Source organism: Manis pentadactyla, chromosome 11 (assembly GCF_030020395.1).
Source record: "Manis pentadactyla isolate mManPen7 chromosome 11, mManPen7.hap1, whole genome shotgun sequence".
Lineage (NCBI taxonomy): Eukaryota > Metazoa > Chordata > Mammalia > Pholidota > Manidae > Manis > Manis pentadactyla.
The window spans coordinates 13,721,779-13,734,427 of record NC_080029.1 but is presented as its reverse complement, the minus strand read 5'-3'; the positions used below and the strand labels follow the sequence as shown (position 1 = coordinate 13,734,427).

The 12,649-nt window shown below is 42.1% G+C and overlaps 1 protein-coding gene across 1 annotated transcript in view; it reads left to right on the top strand.

Moving 5' to 3' along the window:
- KCNK13 (potassium two pore domain channel subfamily K member 13) overlaps window positions 1–12,649 on the top strand; it is a 102,191-nt gene that overhangs the window by 51,811 nt on the left and 37,731 nt on the right. The gene's annotated exons all lie outside the window — the stretch shown is intronic.

Sequence of the window (12,649 nt, the reverse complement as noted above, 5' to 3'; positions counted from 1 at the left end):
CCAAAGAAATAAGTCTCTTAAGCTCAAAGAGATAAAGTGGACAAGCACAGAGATAAGTTGAAACCCGTTTCATTGTCAAGTTGCTCCTTCGAGAATCCCAGAGAATTCCCTGTAAGATCCTGATGTGCCCTCTGAATTATCTGAGGAAGGTTAATTATGTCGAGTAGACCCTGAAGGTTAAGGATATTACAGTGGAACTGAGCATAATTATACCAGTGACGCCTGTAGGTTCCCGGTTCTGCAATGAGAAATAGATCAGCAAAGGGTCATTCTCTCCCAGGGCAATGAATTCTTTATAATCGTTCCTCTGGTCCCTTTAGGCAGAGCTCTGACATTTCAAAGCAGCTTAGGTGGGTGGGCTTGAGCTTCTTAAGCTGTCAGCCACCCACCTCTCACATTAGGAAGGCAGTTTCTCGGTGGACCAATCTGAGCTCCTATAGAAAGTGAACAAGAGCGACATCACTGCACCACCCACCACCCCCTCCCCCAGAGATGGGGTCCTCCTGGACATCTTAGCTTCTCCAGGTCAAAACCAAGAGAGCTGGACTTGCTAGCAGCCCACCCAGGGCCAGTCCCTCTTGGTCCTTGCCTCTTCCCCAGGAAGTGATTCAAAATCAACCACATTCCAAGAAGGTTTCCCCAGTGCAAACACAGACAAGGACATGGCATTGTGCTTCAAAGCTCAGTAGCATAACCAGAGAGCTAGTTGCTTTAACCTGTAGATTTTCTTTTACAGCTTTATTGAAATACAATTGGCATACATAATGTGCACATGTTTAAGATGTACGATTTGATGGGTTTTGACATATGTATGCACCTGTGAAACTACACAATTAAGGTAGCATCCCCATCATCTTCCAAAGTGTCCTGATGCCCTTTGTAATTCATCCCTCCCTCCCTCACCCCCAACCATCTATCGCTCTGTTACTATGAAATTAGTTTGCATTTTCCAGAATTGTATATAATTAGAATTATACAGAATGTGCTTTTTTTCGACAGGTTTGTTTCACTCAACATAATCATTTTAGATTCATCTATATTGCAGGTATCTATAATTTGTTCCTTTGTATTGACTGTTCAGTTTTTCCAGCATCATTTGTTAAAAACATTTTCAATTCTCAATTGAATTGCTGCACACTTGTGTAAAAAATCAATTGAAGATGGATGTGTGAGTCTATTCCAGACTCTATTGAGTTTCATCGATCTTTATACTAGTACCGCATGTCTAGATTATTATAACTATATAATAAGTCTTGAAATCAGGTAGTACAAGTCTCTAAGGTTGTTCTTTTTGGAAATTATTTTTTGGCTATTCCAGGTCCTTTGCATGTCTGTAGAAATTTAAAATTGTCAGTTGCTACAAAAAAATGCTGGGATTTTGATTAGGGTTGCATTGCATCTATAGATCAGTTTGGGGAGAATCGACATCTTTAACAATATTGAATCTCTTAAATCCATAAACATGGCACATCTCTCCATTAATTTAGGTCTTTTAAAATTTCTCTCAGTAATGTTTAGTGGATTTCAGTATACAGGTCTCACACAACTTTTGTCAAATTTTCCGTAAGTATTTTATATTTTTTATGCTTTCATAAGTGGTATTTTAGCTCAATTTTTTATTGTTCTTAGCTAGTGAATAGAAATACAATTGCTGTAGATGAATCCTGCAACTTTGCTAAATTCATTTATTAGTTCTTGATTTTTTTAGATTGTTGGATTTTTTACATAAGCAATCACATCTTCTGTGAATATAGTTTTACTCCTTTCTTTACAATCTGCCTTTTACCTCTTTTTCTTGCCTGGATGCCCTAGCCCCTCCAGTATGATGTTGAATAGAAATGGAGAGAGTGGTCTTCCTAGGCTTGTTCAAGATCAGAGGGGCAAAACATTGTCACTTAATATTAAATACAATGTTAGCTACAGGTTTTTTGTTTACCCTTTATCACACTGAGGAAATTCCCATCTGTTCCTACTTAGCTGAGAGTTGTTATTGTGAATGGATGATAGATTTCATCAAATGATTTTTCTGCATTCACTGAGTGATCTTGAAAGTTTGTTTTTTAAGGCTATTGATGGTAAATTATACTTTCAAAGGTTGAATCAAGTGAGCATTCCTGGGATAAATCTCCCTTGATCATGATGTGTTATCTTTTTTATATATTGTTGGATTTTATTTGCTAAAATTATGTTATGAATTATTATGTCTGTGTCATGTGAAATATTAGTGTGTAGTTTTCTTCTTGTGTCTTTTTTTACCCCTTTTATGTTAGAGTAACTTAACAGAATGAGTTGGAAAATGTTTCTCTTGGTTTTCTATAAGTTTGTGTAGAACTGGTATTCTTTATTCCTTAAATGTTTCATAGTATTCACCAGTGAGGCCATCTGGTCTAGGAGTTTTCTTGTGATAGGAGATTTTTTAACTATAAATTCAATTGCCTTAGGAGTAGGGCAATTCATGTTCACCTATTTCTTCTTGAATAAGGTTTAGTAATTTGTGTCCTTCAAGGAATTTGAACATTTTATGTAACTTGTTGAAATTTTTTGCCCATTAAGTTCATAATATTCCCTTATTTTTTGTTAACATCCTCAGCATCAGTAGTGATGTCACCTCTCCTGTTCTTAATATTGGTAATTTGTGTCTGTTTTCTTTCTTTTCCTGTCAGTCTGTCTAGAAGTTTATTAACTTTACTGATCTGCTCAAAGAGCCAGCTTTTAATTTCATTGGTTCTTCTCTTTTTTCCCCCCTTTTTAATTACTTAAATATCTGTTCTTTTTGTGTTCTTTCTTTCCCATATTTTGAGTTTAAATTGTACTTGTTTTTCTTAAGGTAGAAACTAATTTTGTTGATTTGAGAACTTTTTTCTAATATAAGCCATGAGGGCTTTAAATTTCCTTCTGAAGTCTATTTTCAATACATCCACAACTTTTAATTTTTCATAGTTTGATTTTCATTCCATTTAAAATACTTTACAATGTCTACTTATATCCTCTTTGATCTACAGGCTCTTTTTAAGTATGTTGTTTGATTTTCAAATAGAGATTTTGTGCCTATATTTCTCATGGTTCTCTTACTGTTTTCTGATAGATGGGTCTTGTTTCTTTATCCATTCCACCACTCCATGTCTTTTGATTGGTGCATTCAGTCCATTTACGTTTAAGGTACATTGATTTGTATGTACTTATTGCCATTTTATTATTTCCTGGTTGTTTTTATAGTTCCTCTCTGTTCCTCTTTCTCTCTATACTCTTCTCTTGTTATTTGATGGTTTTCTTTAGTGTTGTGATTGGATTTCTCTTTTTTCATTTTTTTGTGTATCTGTTATAGGCTTTAGGTTTGTGGTTACCATAAGACTCAAGGATAGCTTCCTAACTATATAACAGTCTCTATATTAGGTTGATGAGTGCTCCATTTCAAATCAAATATAGAAGTATTTTTTCTTCTTCCTCCTCCACACTTTATGTCTCTTATTATTTTCTTATTTAATCCTATTGTGGTCTTCAACATACTTTTTATGGTTTGAGTGTTTTTAACGTACTGAGTTTTATATTACTGTCTGTCTTGGTAAAAGGCTCCATTGCATTTTAAAAGGATGTGTATCCTGCTGTTGTTGGGTGGACTTTTCTATTAATGTCAATTAAGTCTAGTTGGTCCATAGCGTTGTTCAAGTCTTCTATAGCCTTACTGATTTTCTGTCTGCTTGTTTCGTTGTTTGTTGAGAGAAATTTTCAGCCATAATCGTACATTTATTTATTTGTGCTTACAGCTCTAGTATTTTTTACTTCATGTATTTTGTGACTCTGTTATCATTTGCATAAACATTTAGGGAGTTTATGTCCTCTTAGTGAATTGGTCCCTTTATCCATTATAGAATATCCTTTTAGAAATTATCTTCTTTCCCTTGGCAATATTCTTTGCTCTGACCTACACTTTACCTTTGTGAATATAACCATTCCGCCTTGCTTTTGGTTAGTGTTAATGCAGAATATCTTTTCCATTCTTTTACTTCTAACCTCTTTGTGTCTTTATATTTAAAGAGGGTCTTTTGTAGACAGCATATGTTTGGACCTTGCTTTTTAAAATTTTCCCATCTGACAATCAGTGCCATCCAATTAGGTGTCTAGATGTTAAATGTGATTATTGGCATGGTGGAATTCAAATCTACCATTTTACTATTTTTTCCTACGTGTTCCATCTGTTCTTTGTTCCCTTTTTTCTCTTTTTCTGTCTTCTTTTGGATTGAGTATTTTGTACGATTCCATTGTATTTTCTCTGTTGACTTATTAGCTAAAACTCTTTGATGTGTCATTTTAATGGCTGCTTAAGGTTTATAATATACATGTTTAACCTATCACAGTCTATCCTCAAGCATTATTTATGCCACTTCACAGTTAGTATAATTACCTTAAAAGAGTGTATTTCCATTTCTGCCCTCCCGGCCTTTGTTCCATTCAAATGTTGTCATTCATTTTACTTTTACATATGTGCAACCTGCTGTACAATGTCTAAAAACTTGCTTCATGTATTCTGTTACTTGTAACTGTTTAAGGCAGGAGGGTAGATCTAGGCCCTCCTGGGCAGATCCAGAAGTCCTGTGAGTTTTTCAGCTACATCTTATTATTTTACCGTATTTCCCTTATGTCCTTTTTTTCCCCCCATATTCACATAATTGAGCACATATATAGTTTTACAATAACAGGGAGGAAGGACATTTCTGAAATCATTAAAAACTCTTTGCCAACATCATGTTATTGGCTGCCTCCTAGTTCACCATCTATTGGCTGTGTAGTTTACTATTACCCCAGCCTAGGGTATACTTATGATGATTCTGCACTTTCCTAGTATGAATAATGTTGTACTGGACATTTTGAAGTCCCTGTCTGATTTTCTCCTTTCCCTAGAACAGATTCTGAAGAGCCAAGGAATGACTGTTTCTGAGGCTCTTGGTGATACATGTTGCTAATTGTTTTCTAGAAACATGTACATAGCATTCCCCATTAACACATAGCACCAAGAGTCACAGTGAATTTAAAAAATTCACTAATTTGCTAGACAAAAGGATATCTCACTTCAGTTTACATTTCTTCAATGACTAAGGGAAAGTTAATTATTTCTTAAGTTTCTTAACCTTTGTATATACTTTTTATAGAAGTATTTGTTCACATCCTTTCCTGTATTCTGGAGTAGTCATGTTTTTCTTAGTTTGTATGCACTTAATATTTGAAAGATGTTAGCACTTTATAACATTTATGGCAGATAATTTGGATGTTTCTTTTCTTTTTTAATATATAAGATATTTTAACATTGATGTGTTCTCAGAGCTATTATAAAATTTTCTTCTGAGATTTCTTCTGTTCTGTGGCTTAGAAAAGTCCATCCATTTGTCAATTAAATATTTATGTTTAGCTCTAGTATTTTTTTTCTTAATTTTTTAATTAAGGTATTATTGATATATACTCTTATGAAGGTTTCACATGAGAAAAAACAATGTGGTTACTACATTTATCCATATTATCAAGTCCCCATCCATACCCCAATGCAGTCACTGGCCATCAGTGTAGTAAGAAGCCACAGAGTCACTATTTGTCTTCTCTGTGCTACACTGTCTTCCCCATGACCCCCACACACACCATGTGCACTAATCATGATACCCCACAATCCCCTTCTCCCTCCCTCCCCACCCACCGTCCCCCACCCTTCCCCACCCCTCCCCTTTGGTAACCACTAGTTCCTTCTTGTTGTCTCTGAGTCTGCTACTATTTTGTTCCTTCAGTTTTGCTTCATTGTTATACTCCACAAATCATTTGACACTTGTCTTTCTCCGCCTGGCTTATTTCACTGAGCATAATATCCTCCAGCTCCATCCATGTTGTTGCAAATGGTAGGATTTGTTTCTTCTTATGGCTGAATAGTATTCCATTGTGTATATGGACCACCTCTTCTTTATCCATTCATCTACTGATGGACACTGAGGTTGCTTCCATATCTTGGCTATTGTAAAAAGTGCTGCGATGAACATAGGGGTGCATATGTCTTTTTGAATCTGAGAAGTTGTATTCTTTGGGTAAATTCCAAGGAGTGGGATTCCTGGGTCAAATGGTATTTCTATTTTGAGTTTTTTGAGGAACCTCCATACTGCTTTCCACAATGGTTGAACTAGCTTACATTCCCACCAACAGTGTAGGAGTTCACATGGGTAACAGATGCTGCCAGACATAGGGAAGGAGGAGTAACTCTGTCAGGAGAAGCCGAGCAAGGCTGCCCAGAGAAGATGGCCTTAGAACTAGGTCTTGGAGAGGGACATAGCAGGCTGAGGAGACACATGGTGGGCATTCCAGAGGAACACAGTGACACGGTGCCTCTGGAACACGCCCATGCTCAGCTGCACGGCAGGGAGGGGCAAGCAGTGGAGGGGAAAGCTTGGAGGGGCTGGGTTCTCTGGCAGGCCCCCCGGGCTCTGTTAAGAAGTTTATTTTTCATCCTGTGAGCAACAGGGAGCTCATAGAGGCTTTTACAAAAGGGAGTAATCCATGAATCATATTTGCTTTAACAGTCATCACTCAACTTGTAAGATGCTGGAGATATGCAAGTGAATGAATAGTAGCACACGGTCTTTGTTCTCCGGGAGTTCCCAAATACAGAAGGTGGACATTTTGCACTTAATTGTAAACACTCTGTGAAAGTGCTCTAATAGTGATGTGTTATAGCCTCCCTGAGAGATGAGGTCAGGAAAGGTTTGCAGGGGTTATCTAAAAAGGAAAAGCAGTGAAGTGATTAGACTGTAGTCATGGTAAGACCTGAAGAAGGCCTGTTCTAAGACCATTAGGGCCATGGTGATAGAATTCAGAAGGCATTTTTGAGGAAGAACTTAGGCACACATTGGATTCAGGGAAATGGGAGAGGACAAAGGATGATTGAGGCTCCTAATTTTATTCACAAATGCGTGCAGAACACCTACTGCACGGCAGGCTTTGCGCCAGGCACTGGTGACACAGTGTTCAGGTCATCCCCAGCCCTCTAACTGCTTGGAATCTAGTAGATGAAACAGATGAGTAAACCGGCAATTAGAGCACAGAGGGCTGGGGCTACCATAGGGATGTGTACACATTGCTGACAGGAACATACAGGAGGAACACATTATCTGATAACCTCTGGTTATCAGAGGTTTCTAGAATCGTGATATCTAAACTGAAACTTGAAATACACTGTAGAAATTATCCAGCCAAAGAAGTGAATGGATAAGTAGAGAATCTCAGGCTAAAGTCCAGAAGTTGGTGAGGACATGGCTTGTTTCAGGATCAGTGTAGAAGGTGAGAGGGACGGATGTACCAAGAGACAAGGTTGGGGAGACAGAACTAGGCCAGGTCATGTGAGGGATTTGGACTTTATCCTGAGGGCATTGGAGAACTACTGTGGGGTTTGATGCAGGGCTAGGAGATAGTCAATTTTGCACTTGAAAAAGCTCACTGAGTTTGTAGTAGGGTAGGATGGGGTGAGATGGTGCTACCCAGGCAAGAGAGATGATGGCCTGGATCAGAGATACAGCAGATGTGGGCTGGAGAAACTTTCCAGTGCTGGAATCAATGAAACATGTAGTTTGACCAAATGAACATGGGACAGTGAAGCTAACCCCGAGAGTCTGGCTTGGGCTAATGGTGATACTCTTCATCCAAGCGGGTGAGACATGGGGGTTAAAGATGATGACTTTAGCTTGAAGCATGTTGAGTTTGGGATGTCTACAGGACATCTAAATGGGGATGTCTGGAGCTTCCTGGAGAAATCTGTGTGGTGGTATAACCGTAATGACATCAGGCTATAAACAGTAATGAAAGCTTAGAGAATGTGTTAGCTTTGCCATAGTGTGTTGAAAATGGGAAAAGGCCAGAAAAGAGGAAACAGACACTGGAGCAGGGTATAAGAGAGAAGGCCATTAAGGAGAACAAGGAAGGCCTCCCAGAGGTCTGTGAAGGATCAGTGGGGTGTGGTGTCATGGAAACTAAGGTTAAAGAGGGTTTCAGTAAGGGAGGGGCCAGTTATATCACACACTGAAGACAGGACAAGGAGGGTGGGTACTGAGACGCATCCATCGGCTTTCCTGACAAGAAGTTTTGGTGACTTGTATGAGGACGGTTTCCTGGAGGGGGAGACAGGCCATATTCCAGAGGTCCCAGAGGAGTGAATTGGAAATGCAGAATGGAAATAGCTGGTTTGCTCAGCTCTTTGAAAACATTTGGAAGGGAAGTAGAGGAGAAAGATGGCAGGAGGGAAGGGGAGGGGCCTGGAAACATATTCTGGTAGGATGTGTCTAGAGAAGGAGAACTGAAGATGCAGAAGACAGGAGAAAATTTATGGAGCAGGACCCTAGGGAGAAAGGAGGGATAGGCCTAGGCGGCAGGTTCGGCCTCAACAGGGAGGAGGGAACCAGACCCATGGGGTGGGCGAGAAGGGCAGAGGGGTGTGGAAGCGGAGAAGTGTGTGGTTTCTTGAGAAGTTCTGGGCTGATGGCTTCTATTTTCTCAAGGCGGTGGCAGGTGGGTGGGTTCATCCTAAGAGGAGGAATAATCCGGGAAGAACAAAAGACAGAAGAGCCAAGTGTTGGCATTCCGTGGGGAACAGAGGCTTCTATGGGGCGGGTGGAGAAGGAGGGTCTAATGCAGGGGTGACCAGAGAGACGGGGCAAACCAAGAGGTTCCTGAAAGCCAAGGGGGTTTCAATAAGGAAGAAGAGGGTCAACGCAGCGGTTAGGCAGAACAGGAGATAAAGGTGTGAACCAAAAGTGAGCTGCTGCATCTAGTCGATCCAGGGGCCATGGAGGCAGAGGCCAGGCTGGTGTGGATTAAGGAAGGACTGGGAAGGTCGTCTGGGGACAGCAAACTTTTCAAAGGGCGGGAGGTACAAGGAACAAAGCAAGAGAAGTTCATTCCAGGGTGGTCCTGGGTAGCGCCTTCCTTCCTCTGCGGCCTGCCCTCCGCTCCCAGGGGTGCTACAGCTCCCTGGAATAGGTGCTCAGCTTGTGGGACTTGGAGGAAGCTCGGGCTTAAGGTCTGTGAGGCTGGCGGCAGGGTTTGTCTGGGTCGGCCCCACACTCCCCCAGCTGTTCTGGGTTCAGCAGCAACGAGCCAGGCTTGCGCAGCTCTTCCACGGGGGCATTGAGGAACAACGAGGTCAAGTAGTTTGCCCAGGTTTCCCTGACAAGTTGCAGAACCAGGTCTTTAGAACCCAGGGAGTCTGGCTGCAGAGTCCATATGCTTAACCGTTACGCTATCCTGGTAAAACTGAGATCCTCAATCCAGCCCTCAGAGGCCCCTGTGATTGAGACAGTCCAGCCTGCAAAGTCCAGAAAAATATCCGGGGCTAGCCGCATCAGGGAGGGTCTGTAACATCCAGGGAGCAGGATTCCGCTCTCAAGTGTGCATGCTGATGGGAACTCCTTTAAGGAAGCCTGTAGCCAGCAAAGCCGCATAAGGAGCCTGTTTTAATTGGTAGAGGGCCCCTGTGCAAGGGAGTTTGGTTCTGGAGGTTCCTGAGGTCATGCAGGGTCACATCACAGTAAGGGCCTGCTCAGACCCTGAAATCCCACCCACAGCTCCTCTCTCCATCTCCACCTTCCTGGCACTTCCCACCCCGCGCTCTGCTTTGAGCCCCTGCCTGTGCTCCGGCGGCTCCCTGGCCTGGAACATTTCCTGTCACTTTTCACCTAGACTGCTCAGCTCGGGCATCTTCCACCTCCCAGGGGACGCCTTCTCTGACATCCCTGACCACCCTGTCACCTTCCCCAGAGCCCCATCAGAGCTAGATGTACCCCCACCATAACCGCTGACACCCCAAGAGTCAGCAGGGCTTTGTGATTCGTGCACTGACTTTGGAGGCAGAAAGACTGTGCATCTCCTGTGCTCGCTCCGGCCTCTTTCTAGCAGTGGGACTCTGAGCAATTTACTTCCTTAATTCTCATGTGTAAAATGGGATTAGTAATGCCAGTACTACCCACCTCACAGGCTCCTAAAGATTAAATAAAATAATCGTTGTGCTCAGAGGCAGAGCCTGGCACCTAGTAAGTGTTTGATAGATACTAACTATTGCTATTGTTATTATTATTATGTTCCCTCAGCTTACACTTGGCGGTTTCCATCTCCCCCAAGGCACTTGCAGGCAGGAGCCTTGTCTTCTGGGCATTCAGTGAATGTTGTCATAGGCATCAAGTGCCTGTTTACTTAAGCTCTTCCATGTGGTGTCATTGAAACTGAAAAGGTTATCATGGGGGGAAACATGAGCTGCAGCTGGCAGGCCTCTGAGCCGTGAGGGGGGACTCAGAGACAGGGAGCTTTCATCAAGGTGCGGCAGCCCCAGCCCCATGCCCTGTGCCACCAGCCTTGCTCCCAAGAGCAGTGACACCGGGCAGCCTTAATCTGCCCACCAACAGAGGTGCTTAGAGCAAACGGCCTCTGCTGTGGTGAGTGGATCCCAGTATGGACTCTGCCACCCAGTGTGGTTAATTCTGTTGGATTGTGGCCTCTGCCTGATCCCTTTTCTCTGGTTTGATCCTGTGCCCTGACTTCTGCAGGAGTTTTGTACTTTGCTTCCACTTGGCTATAATTAGGTAGCTCATTCTCTGGTTTGGCTTGGAACCATGGGCATTTTCTGCCCTTGCCAACAGTCTTGAGTGGATCTCTCCTTACACTGCAGGTGGCTTTCCTACCACAGTACCTGTTCTCCTGCCCACAGTGCCTGTTCCCCTACCCACAGTGCCCACTCTCCTAACCAGAGTGCTGTGCTCTCCTGCTCAGTGTCTGCTCCCTTACCCATAATACCTGCTCTCCTGCCCACAGTGCCTGTTCCCCTACCCACAGTGCCCACTCACCTGAGCACAATGCTGTGCTCTCCTACCCAAGGTACCCATTCTCCTTCCCATAATGCTGTGCTCTCCTGCCCACAGTTGCCTGCTCCCCTACCCACAATGCCTGCTCTCCTACCCACAGTGCCCATTTTCCTACCCACAATGCCATGCTGTCTGCTCAGGGGCTCTTCTAGGCTGGCCCACCTCACAGTCTGGTTCCTGCTAAGCCCTGCTCGGCTGCCATTGTGCTGATAGCCACAATAAAAAGAGGGGTTGAGCAGGACTATTCGAATGTTCAGAACTGTCAGAGTCACCAATAAGGATGGTTTATAAAAAAGTTATCAACTGTTTACTTAAATGTCTATTTCTAGTTTGAGGACATTTGAAAAACACTTATTCTCTTAGGTGATTTCATCATTTTCCCTTGAACACTTGCTTACTGTACTAAATTACTTAGCAAACCCTTTCTCTGTGGGAGGTTGCATTGGGAAGCGTAGTATGGGAATGATTGCAGAAGCTGTACTGGAGGAGTTGAAGTGAATCAGGTTATGTGCACTGCATACACATCAAATGATAGCATTTACTGAGCACCTACTATGTTTCAGGCATATCCTAAGGCCCTAAGGATTCAGCAATGAATAAGATAGACAAAAGTCCCTGTCCTTTAGAACCACCATATGATTCAGCAATCCCATTTATGGGTATTTATGCGAAAGAATTGAAATCAGGATCACAGATATTTGCACTGCCGTATTATTCACAATAGCACAAGTATTCACAATAGCAAACTAAATTTCCATTGATGGATGAATGGATAAAGAAAACACAGCAATCCACATAATGGAATATTGTCCTGCCTTAAATAAGGAAGTCCTGTCATATGCTACATGGATGAACCTTAACACATTATGATAATGCAATAAACCAGTGTGACAAGAAGATAAATACTGATTCCACTTATATGAGATACTCAGAGTAGTCAAAGTCACAGAAGCAGAAGGTAGAAGGGACTGGTTGGGAAAGATGAGAAATGGGCAGTTGCTATTCAATGGGCATAGATTTCAGCCATGCAAGAGGAAGAAAGTTCTAGAAATCTATGTAACTGTGCAGATAGTAAGGATACTGTACACTTGAAGTTTTGTTAAGAAGGTAGATCTCATATTACATATTTTTTACCACAATAATTAAAAAAAAACACCCTATCCTCATTGAACTAACATTCTAGTTAATTAGTTAATATTCTCATCCTCATGGAAGAGACTGACAATAAACAAAAGTGTAAAGCGCACGGTATATTACATGGTATAAGTGTTATGGGAAATTGAGGAGGAGGAATGGGAGATCTAGAAGGGAGTTGTCACTGAAAGTGACACAACAAAAATCCTAAATTCACAACAAAAAATAAAAAATACTCCCCAATCCCCCCAAAATTCTCCTGGCTTAAAATTGGATCATTGTTCTGATGGTTCTATAACTGTATAAATTAACAAAAAATCAGTGAACTGTATGCTTACAATGAGTGAATTGTATGGATGTAAATTATGCTTCAAGGAAGCAGTGGAAAGTAAAAAAGAAAATCAGAAAAAAAGGCATTTGAGTAAAGACCTGAAAGAGGGGACAGGCGAGCCTTGCAGCTATGTAGGGGGAACACAGGAGCAAGAGGTGCAGGAGCAGGCGGGGGATGTGGGAGGAGCGGCCAGGAGGCCACTGTGGCCGGAGCAGAGGGCGTGCCCAGTGGAGGCACTGGAGAAGTGGGAGGTGAGACTGGGGAGAGGGCAGGCTGGGTCCGCTGTGTAGGTTCCTGTGTGCACCTTGGT